This window comes from Danio rerio, chromosome 5 (assembly GCF_049306965.1).
Source record: "Danio rerio strain Tuebingen ecotype United States chromosome 5, GRCz12tu, whole genome shotgun sequence".
In the NCBI taxonomy this organism is placed as follows: domain Eukaryota; kingdom Metazoa; phylum Chordata; class Actinopteri; order Cypriniformes; family Danionidae; genus Danio; species Danio rerio.
In genome coordinates, this window is record NC_133180.1 from 45347166 (window position 1) to 45361821 (window position 14656).

Here is a 14656-nt window from a genome sequence, read left to right on the forward strand (position 1 = left end):
ATCAACATGTGATCACATCATAAAACCCCCAAAGTCCACATACCAGGCCCCGATTTTATTAGTATCTGCCTTTGGAGTCAGTATGGACCTTCTTAAGTCAAAAAGACATGTTTTGTCATATAATCAAATCCATATGATAATTTAGCCTCTTACACTAGCTATAATTCTGTTGTTGGGAAAATATCTTTTATATGCATAAATTTGACTTTGACATGCTAAAAACCTTGATTTAGATTTTGTTATCTCCACATGCCTCCTCATTCATTTCAGTTTATTCTTTTTTTTGTGTATCCTTTATGAGTTTACTCAATGAGCATGAGCAAATAGGTTGTGGTTTCAAAGTGTTATATTGCAATTGTTTTTTATTTACATGACGTTTCAGAGCTCAAAATTAAGGATTTACCAAATTTATCTCTGACCACACCAAACAATAATTATTTCTTAACTACAAATTTTAAATGTGTTCAAACAAGCAAAATGTAGCTTTATTCTATACATTTTATTTAACAAAATATTTCTTTAAAAAAAACAAAGAAAAACAATTGACTTTTAAAAATAATGATTGTCATACATCTAAAAATATACACAGTAGTCTGTTCTGGCTAAAGGTCACAGATCACCAGTTAACTACACATAAATAGGGAGTTAATCTCTCATTAAAAAAAATATAGTAAAAAAAAAAAAGTAAATTAAACCATATTGACATAAACTAAAGCAAATAAAAGTGTAAGCAAATGAAAGCAGGTGGAAAACAAACCGTGTGAGATAATGAAAGGATGATCACGGGTTAACGTTAGATCCATTAATAATCTGTTCAAAGTGAAAGCAATCGGTGCTGCTTAAAAAATACATAATTGGAGCTCTTGAAAGCAGCAAGACTGTGGGTACACGAGCATAACTTTTCGTCAAGTCTATTTGAAAAAGAACTGATCTGTCTAACCCGCCAAAGCTGAAATCTACCCACATTTGGCGGGTTAGAAAAAAACATTTAGTTTTAGTTAGATCATTTGTTTTCTGGAGAAGTGAACTACTTTGTTACAAAACTTTTAAAGCTGTGCCAACTGAACATTTTTTGTTTGCAGAACTGGAATGTTTGAAGTTGAGTGAATAAAACTAAACAAAAAAATAATAATCCTTATTTACTTTTTTTTTTTCTTGTTTACTCAACTTTTGAAAAAATCAGTTGTGCTGACCTAAAGTGCCTGAAGTTGAGTGAACAAAAAACTCTTTTGGAAATTGGTACTAAGAAATAATACACAAAACATGGCAGGACAAGCAGGGAATATTGCTTCACAGAAAAAAAACAAGACTCAGCAAAGAGTCTGTGTGAATGAGGTGTCTTTAAAGTCCTAGTAATCAGTCAATCATGAGCTTCCAGCTTTGTGTGTGATCAGATTTCTCCATTTGAATTATAGTTGGCGAGGCAGTGGCGCAGTAAGTAGTACTGTCGCCTAACAGCAAGAAGGTTGCTGGGTCGCTGGGTCAAACCTCGGCTCAGTTGGTGTTTCTGTGTGGAGTTTGCATTATCTCCCTGCCTTCGCGTGGGTTTCCTCCGGGTGCTCCGATTTCTCCCGCAGTCCAAAGACATGCGGTACAGGTGAATTGGGTAGGCTAAATTGTCTGTAGTGTATGAGTGTGTGTGTGGATGTTTCCCAGAGATGGGTTGCGGCTGGAAGGGCATCCGCTGCGTAAAAACTTGATGGATAAGTTGGCAGTTCATTCCGCTGTGGCGACCCCAGATAAATAAAGGAACTAAGCCGACAAGAAAATGAATGAATGAATTATAGTTTGAGCATTTGATTTGTCATTTATTACTGGAATTTCCTGAGTTTTTCCTGAAAATTAAATATCAAGTACATTTGATTTCTCATTTGAGAATGCATTTTGATTTATTATTTGAGCGTTTGATTTATCATTTGTGCAATTGTTTTTTAAAGTAAATTTTATTATTTAATTTTTTTAGGCATTCAAATTTTCATTTTTATTCTGTTAGATAAAAAAAAACATCCATATAAATAGCAGTTAAATCCAAATTAACAGTCCACACGCGCTAATCACAAAGACATTAAAAGTTTTTCTGTGTCCTCCCAAAAAAGTTAAATTACAAATGAATAATAATTTCAAATTATGTTAGCTTTATTGCAGTAGTTTTTTGTTGTTGTTGTTATTGTACATAATAATGGCATTAATGTTATTATTGGTGTTACTATTATTTTATTAGATGTTGTTAGGGTTATAAATACAGCAACCTTTATTCTTTCAAGCGAGGAGGTCTGAAATTAACTCAACATATAGTAACAAGTTAGCAGAAGCTTTTTTGGGTGAACTTGCTAAGTTTTGCTCACAAAGCGAATCTTTTAACTTAATGAAGAAAATGTTGGTTTAGGTTAAGTAAACTTGTTAAATATAGTTGTACAGACATTTTTACAGATTTTTGCTACAGCAACAAAACAAAAATAAGTATTTTCAACTTTTTTCAAGTTGGATTTTTACAGTGTATGGTTAGGGTTTGGTTGCTGGTTAGATTTAGGATTAGTTGCATTGTTTATCATTAATTTAATACAATTACTACAGTAATTACATGTAATATATCTGAAAATAATACTTTAAAATTATGTGTTAAGAAAGAAAATGAGAAACCATAACAAAGTCAAAGAAAACAAAATTGTCACTTCCAGATTAAAAGGCGCCAAATATCAACATAAAAAATGGGATTTGCTGCCGTAGGATAAGCTGCATAAAGCTTTTTTTTATTTAATAAATGACTTGTGCCTCAGAAGACAATAAGCCGACACACAATGAGCGCTAGGTGGTGTTTAAAGGCTTGAGATGCGGAGCACAGACACTCTCAAAAATTCTGGAGGTAATTAGTGAGGTAATAACACTAATACTGAAATGGTTAAGGCATTTTAGAATGCCCAAAACAACATTTCAGATGTTTTACAATGCGCTCAGCCTGCTGCTTTGTCCATTCACACACATTTGTATTTCACATACAAATCTTATGACCATTTTTAATGCGCATACTAGAATTTGTTTGGTAAAAGTGTTTCTATCGTAGTTTATATGAATGTTTTCTAAGTTTATCCTACTGAGTTATGCACATACATTTTAATGCGCATTTTCAAAATTTATGCACATCTTGACGTTTCCATAATATTAAACAATATTTTTTATGTGCATATCCAAAATGTCCATAAAATAGGTGGGTGGAAGCATAGCTTATAATTCACTTTTTTGTCTCCAACCAAAGAAATCTCTTAACAAATCCCTTGATTAAAAAAAAAAACATATAAGCTCAGTTCATGCATTAAGTGATTGTCAGGTTTAGTGGGTCTTCAAAGTCAGCTCTATTTTCCTAATCTTTTTCAAAAACCAAATAAAAAGGTCGCAGTTCACACATTGTTTGGGAAGGAGCCAACTGGAGCAGGTTTGTCAAGGAAAGTGATTATCAAAGAAAAATGGAGCCTGGAGTCCAAACATTTTCTTTCCCAATCAGCCTGTCCCAGGGGGATACAGAGAGAGAGAGCACAAATAGGTTGTTATTTTGGCTCCTGCCTGAACAGGACAGTGGGAGGGAGAAAAAAACAGAGAAGATGGCCATATATGTGTCCATTAGGAGGGATGTGGGAATATTTGACCCTCTCTGCAGAAGTTGTTGCCTGTTGGGAGCAGGTTTGATTTGAGGCAGCTGGACCCACAGCTATAGGTATAACTCTTCTCATATCTGCTTTTGGTTTCGTTCTCTTATGTGCTCCTCATTTTCATTTATTTATGCTTTACACTTCTAGCTCCTTTGACTTCCTGCATCTCTTTTTGTTCACCAGAGGGAACATACAGAAAAACAAACAGTTACAATGCTGGGTTTGTACAGACATGTACAAAGTTGTTAGTACCCTTCCATTTTCAAATATATGATTATATATACACAGTATCTCCATCATCATCATCATCATCAGAAAAAAGGGTATTACTTTATTACTTTAATTTATTTTGATGGTTCCTTTAATTTTAAGTCTCATCGCAACTACATGCCAACAAATTTTCATTAGAGTATTATTAGACTGTAAGGTTGAGATTAGAGCTACATTTAGTGTGAGTTGACATCTATTTGCAAACGTTCTTATAGTATGGAGGAGAATATCTGTTGGCTGAGCAGTACTACCAGATATTAAGCAGACAGTCTGTTAATACTACAATGAGAATTAGTTTGCATGCAATTGCAATGTACAACCAAGGCTCATTCTGATTACCTACCCGTATAGACAATTCTGGAGAAAGCAAAATACGTCCCAGGAGCTATGTTTTTTCTGTGTATGATTTTTGAGATCTCAAATCTCTCTTGCTAGTGCCATTCGTGCCTGCTCTTCTCGTGTAAATCCACCAGAAGCCACTGTTGACTGACTGACTGACTAACCAACCGACCGATCCCACCCCCTCCCTAAACCCAACTAATAGTGTATTAAACGCAACGATGGACCCACCCACCTAAATCCAACTGCAGTGTTTTAAAAAGCATTCCAGAAAAAGGAAAAGCCCCCTGATTTTTACTACATTTTCAGATTTTACCACATTCTTACCCTGTTATTTACTTGTTTGTTTTATTTTTTGGCTTCTGTTTTTGTCTTCCCTGCTTTCTGGAACCGTTCTTTTAGGCCCAAAAGAAAATGAATGAATGAGTGAATTATTTATTTCAGGTTATTTTTTATTTAATGGTATTTATTAGAGATTGCAGTTCAAGAAAATATTTTAAAGTCTGCTTGAACAGGAAGTTGCTGCAGACTTTTACTTCAGTATGATAATGTAATTCTAATTGAAACTGTATATTAAATAAGGGGCAGGGCTTTTGTTTTTGTGCACCTCCTCTTCTCTTTTACTCGAAGAAATATAACAGTTGTAGGGGCCATTCCATTCCAGAGATGAAGCAAATGTTTTTTGATTAAAGATTACCAAAACAGTGGATTAACTTGCACAGATGAATTGTTCACCTTAAGGTTGCACTTCAATATGCACTATAACTAAATAAATGCATACATTTAGATTTAATGATGACTATAAGAAAATCGAGCACCTTAGATCCCTAGATTTAGAGAATCCCTAAAGATGTTTTTCATCTTGCATAGATAAAGTAAAAGGGCTTGAGAATGATAGCTTGTTGAACAGTGATGCATGTTAATAATCTTAAAAAATCAGCATAACCTTTTGACAAATGAACCACAGACAAACTTAACACATGAGATCAGATTAAATTTTGTTGTCATTGTTCACACCACAAACTGCAATGAAAATTCCTTTGGATTTGAATTCTATTGGTTTTTGTGTTAAAATGCTTAATTCAAACTGAACTCATTATACCGGGGGCCTATTTATGTTTGCTATACAAAGCCATGTAAACTTGCTGAAGAATTTAACATATTTATAACTCCTTCTCTCTCTCTCTCTCTCTCTCTCTCTCTCTCTCTCTCTCTCAGACTTTCTCTCAGATTGTACCAAGTCAGAAACCCAAACCATGGGTACTTTGGCATGGCCTTTGCCATGAAAGGAGACAACATAATGGAGGAAATGAATGTGTGAAGGATGAATTCTTTCAGGAAAACAACTGGGTGCAATTTGGCCCATGGCCCTGGGGGTCGACTTAATAGAGTGAAACCCCCAGCCCCCATTCAGTTTCTGAGAGACTATTAACTCTTAACAACTCCCTCGCTAGGGCTTCATTATTTATTCTGTTCAAGCTTTTCTTCGCCCCTTCCCTCTCTCTGTTTGCATTCTCCATTTTATTGTCTTTGATTGATATTGCACTTAGTTAATCATTTGATGTTGTTGTGCTTGGTAATTCATGGTGACCACTGCCGAGTGCACCCTTGACTTGATCTCATCTCGAAATAAAGCATCATCAGTTGCTAAAACAAAGTTTGTAGGGTTCCTGGGGAATAAAAGAAACAAGTAGGAAGCTAAAGAATTGCTGTTCATTGAAACAAACTGCTATACCATATACACAAGCACTGCTCTGGGTTTATCCTTCAGTGTATGAAAGAACACATTCAGTTCAAAACAAGTTTAATGTGGGCTTTGAACAGGCTGACATTGAATGGAGCAGAAATGAAGAAAAATGCTCTTAGAAGATAATCATATATTGGAAGGAATTTACATCGCTTTGACATTTATTTTTGGAATGTGGGGATTAATAGGTTAATGCAGTGTAGTTAAATTGCTCTGTAATCTATAACAGCAGGGTAAACTGTCTGGTTTTGAAAAGCACAGAGTAATGCAGCGTTCTACTTTATAGATGTTATTATAGTTGTGATTTTAAAGCAGTAGTCATGCATATAAGCAGCTAGTCCAAAAAGTATGGAAACCTAAATTAAAATTGTGATCTTTTAACTTACAATCCTTTTTTTTCTTCTGCTTCCAATTCTGGATTTATATCTTATAATTAAGTTGTGAGACATAAACTCTGAAAAGCAAGAAACAAGTTTTTTGTCTTACACTTGGAGTTTCTGTTTTGTAATTGCAGCATTTTTACCTCACAATCCTTTATCATTTGAAATATTTGTCTTACCTTTTTCTTAGAATTCATATTTTATTTTCCACAATTGTGAGTTTACAGAATTATATAATATATCACTAAATATTTAGGCTACTATTTCAATTTAAAAGTTAAAAAAAGTTGTGGTTTATATATATATATATATATATATATATATATATATATATATATATATATATATATATATATATATATATATATATATATATATACACACACACATCCAAGGATTGGGCAGTATTTATGATACAAGTATTTAAAATGCCTATTTTATATAAAATAAATAGTATTTTGTAATTTGAGTTTGACAGGGATGATGAAAATGGCTCAATAATTTGTATTAAAATACTTTAGATTCTTGTATTTTTGGACTTTTCAAAATACTTCGTAGGAAGTCTACATGATGACATAATATAAATACAGACTCTGATTGGTGCTTTCTCAGTTATTTGCCTAGGCTTGAGATCATACCAGAATAATTATTAGTATTGAGGAAATGCTTGGAGTATGGATGGACATTATAGACCTAAAATGGTGTACTGGTGTTCACTAAAGGGTTAAACTGAGACTCTGCAGTTAAAGAACTCTTGGGAGAATGAGAAAAGTGCACAAATAATAGTAGTTTTAGGTGGATTGCTGATTTAGATTCCAGGAAAAAACGACATTGACTACATAAAAACAAGTCCTATAGTCTTGATCCTACACTACTTTTAGTTGATCTGCAGGTGTGCAGTGTTTGATGAAGAGGAAAGATGTCTGTCTAAGAAGAGTTTATTTGCAAAAACTGATAACTCCATTTTTAGAGATATGTTTTATCGAAATTACCAGTATCATAAAGTAACAAATTACAAACACTTAAATTACTGTAATTTAGTAGTTTTAAAAATGTGTACTTTTAATTTCCCTTGAATGCATTTTTATTGCTGTGACCACTATTTTCCTTCAGCCTGCAGTCACTACTTTATTTTTTCTTGTCTATGGGGATTCGAAAAATCCGTCCTGTGATTCCTGTCCAATCAGATTGCACACAGAAGGTAAATCATAATGAACTACCTTAAGACATGGGTGATTTATTTTATAATTGCAGCAAACTGTTTGAAAGAAGTATCCAAGAAGATATCCAAAACCTCTACACACATTAACCTATAGAGACTGTTTAGATGCATGTCACTGATGAGAAGATGACGGCTGTTTACTGCATTATGACCAAAATGTCCTAAAACACCCAGCAGGCACAAGACGTCAACATGACGTCAGATTTATGGTGTACCCCAACAACATGGGGACATTGTATTTTGTTTGGAAATAAAAATTGGGTTGAGTACCCAACATCAGGCCGACATTAATGTCAAACCTAAAATTAACCAAATATTAACATCTAATGATGTTACAGCTTGATATTGTGTGGACGTTACCACTAGGACGTCTATCAGACGTTGGATTTTAGTTGCCGTACCTGAAGAATAAATGTCAGTATTTGGCGTCAAAATGACATTTTTTAAGATGTTGGCTCGAAGTTGGTCACTTCCAACACAACTGAAAATCAACAAAATATCAACATCATTTGGCGTCGCTATTGGACATCAAAAGAACATTGTCCTTAGACGCTGGCCAGACATTGAATTTTGGTCACCTGACATTACAACCTAATCGAACCTAATGTTAACGTCTTATGATGTTGTGTGCCTGCTGGGCAATAACTAAATGCACTACAGATTTATACGTTTAAACACACATGCACAAATGTAAATGCATCAGCTTTTTATAGCGTAATACTCACTACTCTTGACTACTTATGAAATGTCTACCTTTTAGTCCTACTTTGAGTAATATTTACATTACAACAGATACTTTTACTCTACTTTCACTACATTTTTAGAAAAGTAATGGTGCGTTTTTCTTGAGTATGATTTTTCGGTAACACTTTACATTAAGGTTCATTAGTTAATGCATTTACTAACATATCACCAATCATGAACAACACTTGTACAGCATTTATTAATCATAATTGAATATTTACTAATGCATTATTAACATCTAAGTCCATGCCTGTTAACATTAGTTAATGCACCATGAGTTAACATGAACTAACAATGAACTACTGTATTTTCATTAACTAACGTTAACTAACATGTACAAATAGAGTAGTAAATGTATTGTTCATTGTTTGTTCATGTTAGTAAATGCATTAACTAACATTAACTAATGAACCTTATTGTAAAGTGTGACCGATTTTTCAGTAATCTTTCTAGCACTGAAAATGACTAAAACAGAAGATTTTCAGAAATCGAGTTTTTACATTAGGTTTTGAAGATTTATTTTTTTAATTATGTGAGCAAAAAAAATTCAAATGTTGTCAATTTTACTGGCCACTCAATAGATGGAAATACAATGAGGATATATAGTACAGTTCCAACTCATTTACCTGCATTACATGGTTTATTCAGTGATTAAACATCTTCAAGACAGGACTTTCTGTATGAAATTTGAAACAAAATGATACTAAAATGAAAGAAACAAAGGTTTATGAATATCTACTCATGTACAGAAGTAGAAATGAATGAGTTGGCAGTTTATTTTGATACAGGTAAAATTGAGGTATATGTTAATTTCTTTTAAAATACAATTTAAGGTATTTTTGTCCATCCCTGCACACAAGAAACAAGCGAAACATAAAACAAACATTTAAACAGATCTAGTCCTATTCTCTGTGCAGTCAAGCCTCTCATTTCTTAAACAGCACCACTGTTTGTTTACTTTCATCTCCTCAGGGGTTAAATCTCTAAAAGCACATACCAACACATCAGTTGTCTGCTCTCTTGAGGCAGAGGGATGATCAATAGGAAACTGCCATTGATGACTTGTTTCTTTAAATCGGACCTATAAATCCTTCTGGTCAGTTCCTTCAATAGGAGTGAAGCTGGGATGAAGAGCGAGTTGCTCTTCAGGGTCATTGGAGCCATTGAAGTTAAAATGGCCCTCCACAGCAGGCCGGTCCTCGCAGCTGCCCTGTGACCGTGGAAATTAAGTTATGCCCCGTGTCAGCAAATTTTCTTTTTCTTTCAAACTCGCTTTCTGCTTCAATCTATTCCTTCGGTGCTCAGTTTCACAAAAAAAACCCAAAAAAAACATTTTTTCCTATTCGTATTTATGAGAGAGTCTGTAGACACAAGGAGAGAAGCTCAAGTTGAGTCTTGGAGGAGTATTCAGAGTTGGTAAATAGACATAATGGGCGACTATAGGACAGAAAGAGGTATTGTGGGGTTGTAAGTGAGAAGGCTCAGTGCACTTGGTCAATGTTGTCAATGGACTCTCGTTGAACACAAACACAAACAGGTCTGCAGGGCTCCCGTGGAAGCCTCAGTTTTTTTCTCCACCCTCTTCATTTGCTTAGCCTCTGTGTCCTTCCTCCTTCCTTCGACATGCGCTTGTGTTTTGCTTGTCTGTGGGATAGTTTATTTGTCCTGTGGTCGGATAAAGAAGCTAGATGATGACTCCTGCTTCTGCGGGTGAAGGCGTGTGTCTGAAACAGCTGCTCACTGCGACAACTCTGAGCAGGACTGATTATTTTATGCTGGGTCAGACACAGGTTTTGCTTGTTAGGTAATGCTCAAAATCATTAGAGGACAGTTAAACAAAAATATTTGACTGTTTAATTAAAGGAGTACTTTTTCATGTATTTTCTACTAGGTTCACTTTAGGTTCAATTGAGTTTATAATATATATATATATATATATATATATATATATATATATATATATATATATATATATATATATATATATATATATATATATATATATATTGTAATTCATTCAGTCAATCTCTAGATCTGGTGGGAGTACTTTTAGCTTAGTTTAGCATTAGACTATTAGAATCTAATAAGCATTTTAAAAAAAAAGTTTCAATAATTTTACTATTTAAAGTTTGACTTTTCTGCAGTTACATCATGTACAACTGACAGAAAATTTGCTGTTTTCTATGTCTATATGCCTCCTATACCTGTCAAAATTAGGATAAAAAACTGAATGCTTAAATGGATAGAATGTTAAAATATTTGAGAAGTTTGAAAAAAAAATTTGAGGGTTGTAAAGTATGATATAGCTTAACTATACTGTCATTCTATACTTCTAGACAACGGTCTAATAATTAAGGAACTTTACATGGCTGCAGCAGGTGCATTGATATTATGTAGCACTGCTGATAATGTGGACTAATTTCAGGTGCTTCATAATATCATTGGATTTCCTTTAATTAGAAAACAATATCCAAACTTAAGTTGAACCAGTTTTGAACATTTTTAGATACAGGATATGCATGACAGAAATAATGAATTTAATAGGGTTGGGCATCTAAGCTATAATGCCGATCCGATACGCATCTCGATACAAAGAATATGATCCGATATATTAGCGATACATTTGTGACATTGCGATGCAACACGATACGATTCACACCCATATCACGATACGATGCGATAATTCAGCACTAACTAATTAGATCAAGTTTATGAGATTATGTGAAAGAGGATGCTGTGCCATTGAATGAGTTTGATTATTTATTAACCAAGCAAAACCAAGACTTTTTTTACAAACTGGCTTTTCTCTCAGAGCCAGAGTGTCAGTTTACAGTAGAGGGCCATTTTAGAACATATAGCACATATTATTTAAGTATTTTCAAGATAAACAGAATGTATAAGTGCAATATATATTAAAATATATATATTTGCACTCTTTCAACATAAAGGTTTACCATTGCACAACAAGAATTGTGATTTAACTTTTCAACTATGAAAACAAGTTTTACAAAGATATATTTTGCCACTGATTATTCAAAACTTAAGGTCGTGAACTAGCAGTGTTATGCTGCTTTGAAACATCACTGTCACTGTAAACAACAGGCTAATAAAAATATAACAAACCAGCAATCTTCTTGCTGTGAGGTGGTCAAACTACCCACTGTGCCACCATGACGCCCATTATTTTTATCATTATTATTATTAATATCATTATTATTATTATTATTATTATTAAAAAAAATTAACAGGAGGAGGTGTTCAAAACCTTCGTTCTCCGTGACACTAGGCTGAATATCTTTGCAGATGAACAGGGCCGGCACGTCCATAGAGGCGACCTAGGCGGCCGCCTAGGGCGGCAGTATAGAGAGGGCGGTGTCCGCAACACCCCCCTTACCACCCGCATCCTCAGTTATGTCCGCGACACCTCCATCAGCGCCCGCTTGTCCTCAGTTATATCCGCGCATAGGGCGGAAGAATAGAGGTCCGCGACACCCGCGCGTCCTCAGTTATATCCGCGCATAGGGCGGCAGAATAGAGGTCCACTGGAAGATGGAGCTTTCACAACAACACAGTGGCGCCGCTTCAAGTGAGATTTCAGATTAGTCGTACTGCCCGTGTATTTTACAGATGCGCGGCACACTTTTGCAAATTGCATCTGTCCTGTCATGTCGTCCATCCTTAAATCCATAATGTTGCCATACTTAAGATTTAAAACTCAGTGGGGAATAAAATGTTTGTTTTGCTTCTCGCGCTTTCTGAGGGCGCACCACTAGCTTCATCCGCACACCTGATACAGTTGTAGTGTAAGTGTACACATCCGCAAATCCGTTGCTAAGGCTTACTTTAAGTAGGTCAATTAAATTATGCGCCAAAAACAGGTTGACAACACTTGTTAATAAATAAAAAATACATTCTATATTAAAAATATAAGCTGTATCTTGGAAAAACCGATGCATCTCGCAAAAACCGATGCATCTCGATTTGCTTCCAAAATTTCATTCATCCTCTGCTGCTCTACCGATGCACTCGCATCGTGCACGCGCATGACCGCGTATCGATACTTATCGGTTAATCTTCCCATCCCTAGAATTTAAGCTGAATTTGGAACAACATATAAATACGCAACTATTTCTGCCATTGAAAGGTATTTGTTGTTTGCCAAATGATGCACTCTACGTTACTTATGCTCTATACTAGGGGTGTCCAAAGTTTCATAAAAAACTGTAATACAAAGGTGACACGGGTAATTTTCTAATTTTTAAATTCATATTTAAAAATAAATAGAAAACATTACTTTAATCATTTAGGTTAACTATTGCCTTTTAATTTTGCACATTTTATAATTAACTTATTACAATGAAAACAAACAATTTCTTTTATAACACAATGCATTTCAATGCACATTTAAATTAATCTAATCCATTTGCAACATTTAATTGATAGATTTAATTCAAGCTTGCTTTTTTGTAACTCAACAATAAAACAAACGGGCAAAAGGTTGCACTAAATTAGAAAAGATAATTTCTATTAAAGGCAGACCCCAGAGGTTTAAATGTGGTTCTGAAGTCAGGCTCTTTACCAGTGGTGCGTTTTTCAAACAACATAACTCATGGCTCAACTATCATAGTGTGATGTATCATTTGGGCAAAGAACGATGTAGTGACGAGTGTTTCCCAAAACTGACGAGTGGTTCCCAAAACCCAAAAGTTTCTCTGTTATAGATCCGTCATTTGAACCACGTTAGTTATAACGTAAAACGACCATAGTGAAGCTCTAAATGGGAAAGAGTAACTATTTCTTTCATGAAACATTATATTGTGTCTTACACAAACACACATTTAAAAAAAAATCCAATATTCATTCATTCATTCATTTTCTTGTCGTATTATTCCCTTTACTAATACGGAGTCGCCACAGCAGAATGAACCGCCAACTTATCTAGGACATTTTTACGCAGCAAATGCACTTTCAGCCGCAAACCATCTCTGGGAAACATCCACACACACATTCACACACACACTCATACACTCTGGACAATTTTGGAATGGGGGGCTAGGAGGCGTGGCCAGAGGTGCTGTAATGTTACAGCAGAGGGAGAAAATGTCATCCAAATGCTGCTATTTTTACAGAGCTTCTTCTGTTTCTGTATTTGGGCTTCCAAAGGACACGACACAAGTGCTTACAGTTCAATATTAATTATGTTCCAGAGAATAATAAAATACAAAACACAGCTTTCAGTCTCCCAGTTCAGTGCTGGATTCGGTTAAAATCTCCTCAAAAAAGGAGCAGCTCCAACAAGCCGAAGCTGTGAACTCTGGGCCACAACCTGTAAGTGTTTTTATTTGTTAAAATTGATTATGACATGTACAGTGTCTAGCCTTAACGGTATGTTCTAGCAAAGATGTAAACAATGGGAAATGCTGGCACCACTAATGATTTAGCTACAAATTCATATTTATCAGTCAAACTGCTGTAAACACACACACACACACACACACACTCTGCACCAGCGCGTGTGAGTCCTTTTATAGGCAGCTTTTCCATCCGTTTTACATCTCAGATAATGAACTCGTAAAAGATATGTAAACGATTCATATTACTTACACATGCATATTCCGAATATATGTGGAAGACGTCGTGTAACGCGTTGAGTTAAAAAAGTACAGGAGAACTCACCTAACTCGTGTAGCAGCAGAAAAATCAATCAAGGCTCACACGGGTCCCATCCCACATCTTGTCAGACTTCCTAAGTTAGGAAAAGTCATTTCCGGGGGAGACAGAGATGTTGTGCGACATATCTGAAGAGCAGTGGGGGCTTGTGAGTGCGATGTACCTGAAGAGCGGTGGGATTGAGTAGCGCGCAACATACCTGAAGAGCGGTGGGGGTGAGTTGCGTGAAATAAAATAAGATTAATTTTTCTATGTTCCTTTGTTGTCCTTTCACATGATCATATAGCTGTAAGACAGATAAAGTCACATACAAATCTCTAAAAAAAAAAATATAGAGGTTTCCAGCAGTAAAATAAAAATTACAAATGTTATAAAACAAAAAAAAAGATTGCTCTCCTGAGGCTATACACAAACAGGTTGCTACTAAAAAAGTTCGTTTATTGTTCATGAATAAACAAAATTATTGTGCTTTATTTATCTAAAGGCCATGATGACAGAGAAATCCGCAAGAGAATGTGGCTCATTTGCCAGTTTTTCTGCTTTGAAAATGTTGTCTCTCTTGCAAAATGATTATAATTCCTTTCAGATTCAGTGCTGTTTCTCATTCCCTGGAAGCATTACCCAGCATTCCTTTCTTTCT

The 14656-nt window shown here is 35.0% G+C and overlaps 1 long non-coding RNA gene across 1 annotated transcript; it reads right to left on the reverse strand.

Moving 5' to 3' along the window:
• Positions 1-270: 270 nt before the first annotated feature.
• On the reverse strand, positions 271-4410 carry LOC141385852 (uncharacterized). Its single transcript, XR_012406963.1, has 2 exons — positions 4258-4410; positions 271-3812 (listed from the first exon to the last, which is right to left on the reverse strand). It is a non-coding gene; the product is annotated as an uncharacterized lncRNA (long non-coding RNA).
• Positions 4411-14656: the final 10246 nt, after the last annotated feature.